The sequence below is a fragment of the Sciurus carolinensis genome, chromosome 2 (genome assembly GCF_902686445.1).
Source record: "Sciurus carolinensis chromosome 2, mSciCar1.2, whole genome shotgun sequence".
Classification (NCBI taxonomy): Eukaryota; Metazoa; Chordata; class Mammalia; order Rodentia; family Sciuridae; genus Sciurus; species Sciurus carolinensis.
In genome coordinates, this window is record NC_062214.1 from 74,385,951 (window position 1) to 74,397,484 (window position 11,534).

Here is an 11,534-nt window from a genome sequence, read left to right on the forward strand (position 1 = left end):
TGGTCTAAGTATCTCAAAGTAGTTCCATTGGGTCTGTGGATCTAACTAATTCTGTTATGTACAATGCACATGTATAACCTTGGTAACTGACTTTATCTTATTGCTCCCTGAATCTTGGAATGAGGTCTACTACGGTTAAAAAAAATAAAATAAAATAAGACAAATAGTAGCCCGGCACCTCTCCTTCTAGACAAAATAGTAAAGCAAAAGTGGTGCTACATCCCAAGGAGAGTTAGAGATTAACGCCACCAATAAAGACTTAAAAAAAAGGCAGAGTCTGTCTGGTCATAGGCCTCATTAGTAACTCATCTACTTGACTCGTGCAAAAGGCAAAAAGATCTTAAGAATAATCTGGCTCAAGCACATGTATGCATCCCTTCACTTTGCTAACTCATTGTTCAGGTCTCAACTGAAATACTCCCCCAAGAACTTGTCCTGACATGTGGAATAATTATATGCCTTGCCCTCTAAAATGAAAGTAAGACTGAGAACATAATGATAGATGAAATCACATGATAATAACACTTGTATTAGTCTGAACAAGAGAACAGAGAGTTCGAACAAGAAATCTAATTGAGGGAATTGATTACAAATTTTGCAAAGTTGAGGGTAGAGGAGCAAAAGGGGATAATGATTGAATTATTCAGATATTAACAACTGCAGATACTTCTACTCAGGGCTGAATGGACTAAGAGAAAGAATGGTATTGCCTCAAGGCAGAAGCTCAGTTCGTGTGGTCCCTTCTAGGCACTGACATTGGAACCACCACTGCCAAACCTATTTATGAACTGCTGAAACTTCCAGGGCTATTCGAGCCTACAGCATCCCAATGTCGCCACTCTTAGTGGCTCATAGCTGACAGCAACCCCTGTCAGAATCACCAATGCCTCTGGAATCTGTGGTTGTTGGCAGCCACCAGGGATGTCCACTGCTACCAAAGACACTCTCAGAAGCATTACAAAGACTCTGCTTCTAAGTGACATACACCAATCTTCCTTAGAACTTTCCTTAAGCAGCTGTGTACCGTAAGTCTGCTGGAAAGGGAGTCTGGGAAATGTGGTTTGGAGAGATCTCATGCCCCCACAAGAACAGGCAGGATATGAAATAAGGTAAGAGCAAGCAAGAAAATGACTGCAGAGGTTCACCCTTTTGGCTGGTAGGTATCCTTCCCAGCCTTACACCTACCTATATTTCATTTCTGTATAACAACATGACATTAGTTCAGGCTAGCATGATGGTATGTTCTGAAACAAGTGAAACATTCTCACTTACTTTCTCTCAAGGTGGGATGTAAAGTTCTATCTTTATCACTAACGCCAACCCTGGACGAGGCTTTCTTGGCATTTCTGGTCAAAATCAACCCTGGAGTCTGGTAGTGGGAGTGGGAATAGAAAGAAGGCAACTAGTCTGAGATGTATTTATAAAGGACACTTTTTGGAACTAAATATTAAAAGAATTTATCATATGTCACATAATGGATATTGTCTGAAGCAAAAATTGGTGAAGGATTCAAATGATGCTTGAAATCCAGGTGAGGAGGGAGGCTGAGGCGGGAGTATTGGAAGTTCAAAGCAATTTAGTGAGACCTTGTCTCAAATAAAAAATAAAAAGGGCTGGGGATGTAGCTCAATGGTAGAGGGGCCCTGCATTCAATCCCCAGTACCGCTAAATAAATAAATAAGACTCAAATGATCTTTGTGGCCAAATCTTCTACTGACTCCAATATAAAAACCTATAAATTACAAACAGAGATTCTAGAATTAATATTCAGTCAAGTAAATGAGGTGAATGACTCTATATGAATAGCATGACTTATCCAAAAGAAAATCTTATCTTTGTTTGCAACTCATGCTGCTGGTTTATGAACTATCTGAATTCCTCTTGGTATAGACTGCACTTTCTCAGCTGTTTTTTATTGTCCAAAACAAGATGAAGACACCAGCAATTGGAGTACCATGAAGTTGGTCACATGATTTAGTAGCGCCCAGAGAATTGCTCAAGGATTGTTTCAAACAACTTTTGGAAGTGCTGTTTGAACATGTTTTGGCTATGCATGAACCATGGCGTACACTAAACACAGAAATAAATATTTTAATTCCATTCTAGAAATGGCTTCGAAGCTGAGAAGTTTTTAAGGACTTTCTGGTCTCTAAAGTTTTGACTTTTATAAGAGTGCTGACCTCAACCTAACCACAAACGAGAGTCTATCCAGAGGCTAATTGCATGCCTCAGTTCCCCCGTGTTACGTGGAAGAAGTTGACTAGGCTAACGGATCTGGTTTCCTCTCTCACCCTCTTTTCCTATGCAATTGTCTGCTGAAGTTGTATTTCTTCTTGGGGACCCCTCACTTCTTTATATCTCAGCCCTAGTGGTTTCTGCTTCAGAAAGCACTGTTCTCCAATCACTTCAGTGCTCAACTTGAGCTTCAGAATACCAGCCCTTCATGCCTCTCCACATCCCTTCGTCGTGTTCACCCTGTCGCTCTCAGCTATGCAGAAAACAGTGGGAGCATAAAGACCTCTGAATTGGCTAGAACAGAAATTCTTTTGTCTAATAGTTAGACCACCAAATAATATTACTTAAAGGAAAAAATTTTAATGAATTATATGGAGGATTAAGGTAAAAGACTGTTACGTGCGAGGCGGAAGCAAATCACCGAGAGCAAGTTTCCTTGCCGATTCTTAAGGATACATGTTTTCATAATCATCTTTTAGTAATCTTGCTAAAGCGGCTTTATGTTTGATAGTTCTAAAACAACTGTCTGTTCCCACACCGGGAGTCGAACCCGGGCCGCCTGGGTGAAAACCAGGAATCCTAACCGCTAGACCATGTGGGAACCGATAGTGCAAGTTTCCTGTCCTAACCAATTGAATCAGTTACAGCTGCTTCCGCCTTCCACGCTGGACTCCGCCTCCGGTGTCAGATGGTTACTCTGCGCCTGCGCGGGCTCTCCACGCTTCTGTAGTTTGTGCTGGGTTCCGCGTGTAAACACTGAAGCAGGTGCTGTGCTGTATGCTCCATAGTGCTGAGCTTGCCGGGGTGCAGACTCCCTGACCTCGGCGGGCGTCAGGCTCTTGATTTTCTCAGATCTGGGCTCGCAGGAGCCTGCAGCCTGCCCTCAGCGTCCAGATAGCTCCATTAAAAGGTTTTTCGGTGCGATTTGAAAAAGAATGGTTTAAATGACTTAAAAAACAAGGGGAAGATAACCACCAAGTTATGAGAATGTTTCGCAGGTCTCAGACCCCCGCTTTTGATGCTAAGGGTAACTATTAGACCAGATTTTTCCAGTCATGTTTTAAGTATATGACTGATTTTTTTCATTTAGATTAGTTCTAATTTTATGAGCAAAAACAGAAAAAGAAACCCCCAATACGGGATCTCTGGGGACAAAAAGCCTTATTTTAAGATCTTGTGTAGGGGTAGCCTATGTTATTAAAACAAAGCCTAGATAGTCATGAAGGAAAAAAAAAATTCACATATTATACTATAATAACAACTCTTACCCTGAAGGGGAGGAAAAAAAAAAAAAAAAAGAAGAAGAAGAAGAAAGTGAAAAGAACCATTATCTGAGAGATAAACATGTATGACCCATAATACGAAATTAAAAAGATTGTTATTGTATGTACATAGATAGGGAAGTACACATTAATAACAATAAGGCAAACACGAGAATATAAAAGCGAGAACTTGATGTCAGAAGGCTCTTTCATTGGCTAAAAAGCATTTGAAAAAGATCTCGGTCTCACTGGTTCACAGCCAGAATTTGGCCAAAAACAAAAGTGTGAAAATATCAAGTATAGGGGAGTATAGGGGAAAAAGGAAGCTGTTAGGAACTTGTAAGACTTGATGGGAGAGGGAGATTGTCTTAGAATTTCCTAAACGTTTTTATGAGCAAGCAATCCTAATTTAAAATTTTTTGTAAAATCAGTATTATTCCGGAACTGCTTCTCACACACTAAGCATGAAGAAACACCTCTACGTAAGTATTAGACATATCTAAGGACATCATAACGTTATCAAACTGAAGGGGCAGAATCATCCTAAGCAAAAGTTAAAGGAGGAGGGATTAGGAGGTTTTTAATCTTTAAGACTTTCAAGTGTATGTATGATAAAAAAATACTCTTAAGGATTTCAAACACTCATGGGATGAAGTCACTATAAAGATCAATAGTCAGTCACAGACTGTAAGAAAATGTTCCACAGAAAAGGTGACTATTCTTACTTTACAAATGAACTGAACCAGCTAAGAAACACCCATAGAAAAATCAGCCAAGGATATGGATGGAGGGATAGGAGAGAGGAGCTCTGATTGGTCAATAAATGGTCAGGGAGGGAATTTGCCTTGCTGGTACCATAGCAACACAATTTATTTGCTTATTTAATGGTTTGGGAGTTGAACTTAGCACCTCTCAAGTGCATGGTAGGCACTCCACCACTAAACAACACCCCCAGCCCACAATTTAAAACAGTGCTAAAATACCCCTGTTAAGTTGAGGAAGGTGACAAACTCAGACAATGAAAATGGGTACAACTTCTCTGGTGCAGGTGCAACCTAACATCTATCAAAATGTGGAAGGCGTGTATCTAATCCAGAAATTTTGATTCAGTGGCCATAAACTCTGTGATGACCACATCTTGGGACTGTCTGGGAGGCAGGTCAATGCCCTGTAATAGCACATTGGACACCTGGAAACTCTGGGGCCTCTTCATTTCACTCTGCAGCTCCTACACCAGATCAAGGCCCTTTAACTTTCACACAAATGAATGGGGATGTCTGGCTTTCTCCTGCATGCTGTGTGTTGTTGCGGAGACTCCATTGCCCTTTCAGAGGTTCTTTCTCAGGTCTTTCTCTTAGTGGAACCATGAAAATGTAAAGAATGAGTGCTGATTCCAGGCCACGCTGCTTAGAAAACTGGTGATCCTTGCTCTACTCCCTGAATGCAGAGGATTCTGAAGCCCCAGGAGGATACAGAGTCACAAAATAGAGTGTGTCCCTGGATCACTGCACGGAAGCCATTGGTCAACTACCAATATTAGGCTATTACAACTAGAAATAAAGTTTTATTGCATGAAGTCACTGAAATTGGAAGCTTGTTTGTTAGTAGTACTTTGAGTGATAAAATAGGTTCCTGTAACAAGAGCAAATACTATGGAAAGGGAAGGAATTTTCTTGTAGATGGTTAAAATATCTCAGCAATGGTTATTTTGGGGGTTAAGGGAGGGGAGGGAAGTATGGTAGAAATTGAAGTACAATAGAAAGCAAGGCTTGCATATTTTACAGAGCAGTGTGTCAGGTTCATCTTCAGTTTGGTAGTATTAATTTAAATAATTAAAGATAAAATAGGAGGAGTGGAGGGATAGGGAAGTACTGGGAATGTTAGTGATCAAACTCTGTTCTGGGCATGTAAAAATATGGCATAATGAATTCCACTATTATGTATAATTATAATGCACCAGTAAAATAAATAAATAGGAATTAATGTATCACATTTCTATTTTTCATTGAATATGTGATATAATAATTTAGAGTTTAGATTTAAGAAATATTTAGATTGAGATAACTGGGACTTTCAAGACCAAAACCTAAAAAATATCTAGGATGTCAAAATGACTTGCTCTAATCATCTAACTAGTAGTTCAGTGAAATCCTTTTAGTAGATTATCTTGTATTAACCTCACAATTAGGATATATTAGAATATACTGAACTGAAAGCAGTTTTTTCCATAGAGGAATGAAAACCTTCGTGCCAATGTACATATAATATAAATCTAAATATAAAAAAGTTATTAAGTTCCAGTGTCTATTAGTTGTAAGTTGGATGACATAATATTGTTGGCAATCAATTGATTATTGACCTGAATAACCTGAAAGTTAAAGCAGGGAGAATAAAATGAATAGTGTATGCTAAGGTTTGAATGTAGTTTGTGCCCTGCAAGGACCCACTGAAATTGAAGACTTAGTCTCCAGAGCGGTGCTGTTGGGAGGTGGTGGAAACTTTGGAAGGTAGGACCCAGTGAGAGGTTCTTAGGTCATGGGGGCATGCCTTTGGAAGGTAGTTCTCCCTCAAGAGGGTTTTTATAAAAGCCTGGATTGGCCCACTCAACTCTTTTGGTGCTAGGAGAATCTGATCACTGGATGCTCATGCATTCCCTCCCCCCATAATGCTAGCACTATGCATTTGAATCTCCTACTATGTGTGCTAAATAAACTTCTTCTTCTTCATAAGTGGCTTGTATCAGGTGCTTCATGATAGTGGTAAAGAGCTGACAAATATTGTATGTTTGTGTGTGTGTGTGAATGTCTTTTGCCTTTGAAGTCAAATATCCTTGACATAAATCCTAATTGTGAAAGCTGACTTGCTGTTAAGTTTTTGAAAAATTACTGAATCTTCAAATATAAATTTCTCCTCTATAAAAATACAGTGTGAGGGCATTGTGAGAGTATTGAATTATTGTGAGGGTAAGCTCTTTTTATTATGCCTAAAATGAAGGAGGTACTTGCTTTTGTCAATTGTCAGTGAGCACTGTCACCCTGAAACCTCTGGTGGAAGGTGTCCAACCTGTTTGCCTTCATCAGCTATTGAACCAGGGTAGGGTGGACCTGTGGCACCTCCATTCGTGGAAGTTGGGGCAGGTTATTTCTCTAGCTGGTTCTTGGTTCAGGTTGAGGAAGTTAGCAACATTTTACCATTATTCACTCATTGTGCCTATTCTTCTGTGGAGGCATTGTCCTCAGGAAGTGAAAGTGACTTGCTTAAGAATATAGAGTCAATATTTGGCCAAGTTGCTCAGAGAGAGTTTATGTAGTCTGTCTGCATGTGGATGTGTGCTTTCCTTTTGGCTTTTTTTTTCTTTCACTTCCTTCTTTTTGTTATAATTTTTTTTTTATAATTGTATAAGGCCCTGTGGTTTAGTCATCTTTACATATTACGTGTGTGTGTGTGTGTGTGTGTATGGGTGTATGTGTGTGTGTGTGTGTGTGTGTGTGTATAATATATATATATATTATATATATATATTATAATGCAAGCTTCTTAGGGCAAAAGCCATATCCAAATTGTTTTTCTGTCTCGTTCATTCAAGTATGGAGCCTAGTACTCAGTAATTTGCAGTATTTTTGATGGGTTTATTTCCTTTTTGATGACATAAGATTTTATGTTGAGGCTGGGGATATAGCTCAGTGGGTAGAGTGCTTGCCAATCAGCTTTCCATCATTGTAACAAATACCTGCAATAAATCAACTTAAAAGAGGAAAGGTTTGTTTTAGCTTATGGTTTCAGAGGTTTTAGTCCATGATATCTTTACCCACTTACTTTTGGACTTGTGGTGAGACAGCACAATGTATAGAGAGTGCCCAAAGGAGAAGGTTATCACCTCATGGTGACTAGGATTCAAAAGAGAGAGAAAGAAGGGTCAGGGTCCCAATATTCCCTTCAAGTACACGCCTCCAATAACCTAACTTCTTCCCAAAGTGCCATAGATGGATCACCAAATCTTTACTACATGGGCCTTTGGGGAATACATACCCAAACTATAGAAATTATGTTGATAATTTTTTGGAAAGTTCAGGTCTCTCAATTTTTGTTTTAAAAAAAAGTCCTCATTGACTTTGTGAGTTTCCACCTCTGACTGTAAGGAAGGAACTTTTGAAAGTCTCTGTCACCTTTCTCTTTTAGTCCCCGAACAGAGCAGGCTTTCACAGGGACTCCTGAACTCTTAGCAAAGTTTCCTTGCTGGTCTGTGTGTCACCAATTTGTCCACTCTCTCCTATGGTGATGTTAGTCCAGTGTTCAGCATCTTTTAATGGCTATTAGTCATATCATATCAGGTTCAACTTCCTCTGCAATTGGAAAGGCCATTAACATATGACTTCTGCCACAGAGACAGCTTCATTTGTCTGTGCTCTGGATTCTTTGTGGCTTCTCCTACATGGCCTACTACCTGAAAACTCCTTTCCTTTTTATATGCTGCCTTATTTCTGTCTAAAATGCCCTCTTCCCTGAACTGTGAATGTCTCTTGCCCACTCTACCTAAGTAATGTGCATTTACCTGTCAAGACTCAGCTTGAATGTTGCTTCTTTATAGAAATCCTTCTAAATAAATGAATGGTTAAAAAAAAATCCTCCTTGAACAGAACTTCTCCATGGTGCCCCCAGTTGGATTATTCCCACCATCCTGCCTCCACTCTACCTGTACACATGGTTGCCATTTATTTCCTACCCTATTATATTTAGCTAATTCTAATTGTTTGCTGCTTCTGTCTTTTCTTTTCTTTCTTTCAAAAGTTTTACTTTAGGGAAAGGAAACAAAACAAAATAAACAATCCCCAGTGTCTGGAAAACTTACCTGGCACTGACAGTTAGACCATGTTATTCTTCTTTTTGACAAACAATTCTACAATCATCAACCTTAGACAAGGTTACTCTGAGGCCATGAAAAGTGAGACAAAACCGAGCTATGCCATAATTTTGTTTAAACACAGAACAAAATAAGGTCCTTGGGTCACCTACAAAATATCAAACATTCTTCTTTCTTGGTTTAAGTGAACGACTGTAATTCCTTATCAATTTCTACCTTTATCTTTACTCTAGTCTGACCTACTTTCCCCATGGATAAGATTGAGATAATTATGGAGTTGCTTCTGCTGTGTGTTGGTATCCAAAATAGAGCAATCTCCAACTTCCTTTGAGTCTTTCTCAACTCATTCAACTAGAGCTCAATCATAGAACAGATTATTTCTAACACTCTTCTACTGAGACCTCATGGTTCCCTATGGTGTGAGTTCTTCCTCATTGCCGCTAGTAATAAACCTAGCTTGTTTATTGGCAGGGATGCTTCTGGTGCTCCTTGACTTAAGGACAAAAAAAGAGGTTGATTGATATGCAGCTGAGATCCGCACTGCCTCCAACTGGGTGAATTGACTCACTGGTGGCACACATGTCTAGACCCCTGTGTGCCAACCTATTCCAGGTGAGTGGATAAATTCATGCTAAATTGAACTCTAGCATTTCATTGAAGGCTTTCAACATTGTGTTTATTTTATTTTTCGTAGGCATTGGGTCCCTTGGGATTTTTAGTTGTCAAATTGAATTTGTAATATGTTTTGTCAAAATTGTTTTCTAACATGTAACTTCTGTTTGGCTGCTGCCTTGTCTAGTGTTTTGAAAACTGTCACTGAGGGGAAAAGTCCATTAGAAGAGAATGGATCTAAGTCTGAAAAGTCCAAAATCAGCTCAACTGCTGGTTCTGAAAAATTGAGGTTCCTACTCAGACCAGAATTCTGTGGGCAAGCTTGACTCTGGGTCACCATTTCAAAACCTTAGAAGAACTTTTCCTCAGTCTTGCTTTCTGTGTGTCCATAAGAATTGCTTTTATTTAATTCTGTCTGCTTGGTGTCAGGAGATTTTGTCTGGCCCCAATGGGTGATACCTGGACTTTGCTAAACTCCAGAGGCTCAAAATCACACAAGAGTAACGGTTATGGATGCACTGCCATTTTCATGTGGGTCTCTTCAATGTAAACTGCACCTCTTCTAAACCATACTACTGTTTTTTTTTTTTTTTTTTTTTATGTTTTGTCACTATGGAATTGAAACTCCAACTCATGCATATCTTTTCAAATGGCACAATTTCACCAGAACAATTCAAAACCACAGCGACTACTTCAAAAGACTATTAATACAGGAGACTCATTCATTTAAGCGGTACTTTAGAAAAAAAGGAAACAAAATTTCAACTGTTTAGTCATTTGCTTTATTTAATTGATAGGAAGAAGTGGCTTTTAAATGCAGTTTAGGTCTCAAGTTTGCCTCACTAAAATATTCTTTAGTTCTAGCTAACAAAAAAATGTGAGAAACTAAGAAACAACTTTAAGGTGTGTTCAAGATAGCCACTATTGACATTCTCAAATACTTCCTATATTTTTTTGTCAAGAGTTAGAAACCAGAAATTGCAGATAGGATCATATATTGACCCACAAATCACCTCACTGCATGAACTTTAATGTTTGAATTTTCCACAAAGACTTTAGATACCTTGAAACCATCCTAAGGGAATTACCTCATTTGTTTGAAAAGAGATCATTTTGCTTAATACGGTAGGTATCTCCTCTTTCCTTTTACTCTGGGGATTACTGAATGTGAGTTTTTTTTGATAAGATGGCTTAATAAAATCTCAAGGACCATACCTTGTCAAAACCAACTGCATTCTTTTGTGTGAGAAATGTCAAACTCCTCTCTTCTTTCTCACTCTTTTCCTCTCATGAGAAACTTGACACATTAACTGATCCAAAGAAAGAAAAAATCAGTTGTGTGCATACTCTACTCATAAGTTGTGTGCATATTTAGTTCAGATAAACAGTTAAAATGGTTGGAAAACAAAGAATAGAGTCATAAAATCATGTTTCTTTTTGTTTACAGGATAAAGTCTTTGTTGTTATAACAAGGAGACATTGAGAAAAGTTTTTCTAAAGAGAACCTTGACATAACTCAGTCTTCCACAACTAGTTTACCATAAAAAACATTAATACAATATTTTGGTTGTTTAAGACCAAGATTAATTTTTTTTATGATGTAAACTTCCTACATGGGTTTCATGAGTTGAGTTTCTACTATTTCTGTAATTGTCAAACATTAAATATATGTATAAATTTGTATTCAGTTAAATACAATTATAATGCTAATGTCTTATTAATAAATACTAACTTTAGGATACTATTAGATGTACACAAAAGTTTGATGCCAGCATGTAATATTCTCATATACCCCACATCTGGCTGTCCCTATGTGAGAAATAGAAAATTCCGTGGTCCATTTTCAGAATATAGTATTTAGCCTTAACTGGGATATAAAGATCCAATTGTAGACATTTTAACTATAGCCCTTACTTTTGTCTGCCCCAATTTTAAAACTAGTCAATTATATACATTGTAACCCTGAACTCCTTCTATCGGGGCAAGGGAGCACTTCCCTAGAGATAAAAACAAGTGGAGGGCTTGGGAGATAGCTCAGTTGGTAGAGTGCTTGCCTTGCAAGCACAAGGCCCTGGGTTCGATCCCCAGCACTGCCAAAAAAAACCGCACAAAAAAACAAACAAAAAAAAAACCCAAACAAGTGGACTGCCCCACAAAGTGCTCTTGCTAACCAAGTACTGAAGCACACCCTTCTGGCAGAAGTAAAGTTTGCCTTGCTCACCACGTGTCGATTTCTTGGGGCACCTTGGTATTTCTAACACCTATGACTCCTATCTAACCTATAATAGGTATATTTGTGACAATTGATAGACTGATACTGGTGCATTGTTATCACCTAGTGTTCCTCTTTGTTCAGATTGCCTGAGTCTTTTCGCCCAGTGTCTTTTGCTGTTGCAGGATCCCATCTGGGAGACCACATTGCACTGAGCCACCACACCTCCTAAGGATACTCTTGGCTGTGAGGGTTTCTCAGACTTGCCTTGTTTGTGGATGACTTGACAGTTTAGAGGAGTACTGGTCAAGCAGTTTGTAGATATTCCTCAATAGATATTTGACTGATAATT

General features: G+C 38.7%; 1 non-coding gene across 1 annotated transcript; it reads right to left on the reverse strand.

Moving 5' to 3' along the window:
- Nucleotides 1-2,764: 2,764 nt before the first annotated feature.
- On the reverse strand, nucleotides 2,765-2,836 carry Trnae-uuc (transfer RNA glutamic acid (anticodon UUC)). The gene has a single exon. It is a non-coding gene; the product is annotated as a tRNA-Glu (tRNA).
- Between the last annotated feature and the right edge of the window lie 8,698 nt (nucleotides 2,837-11,534).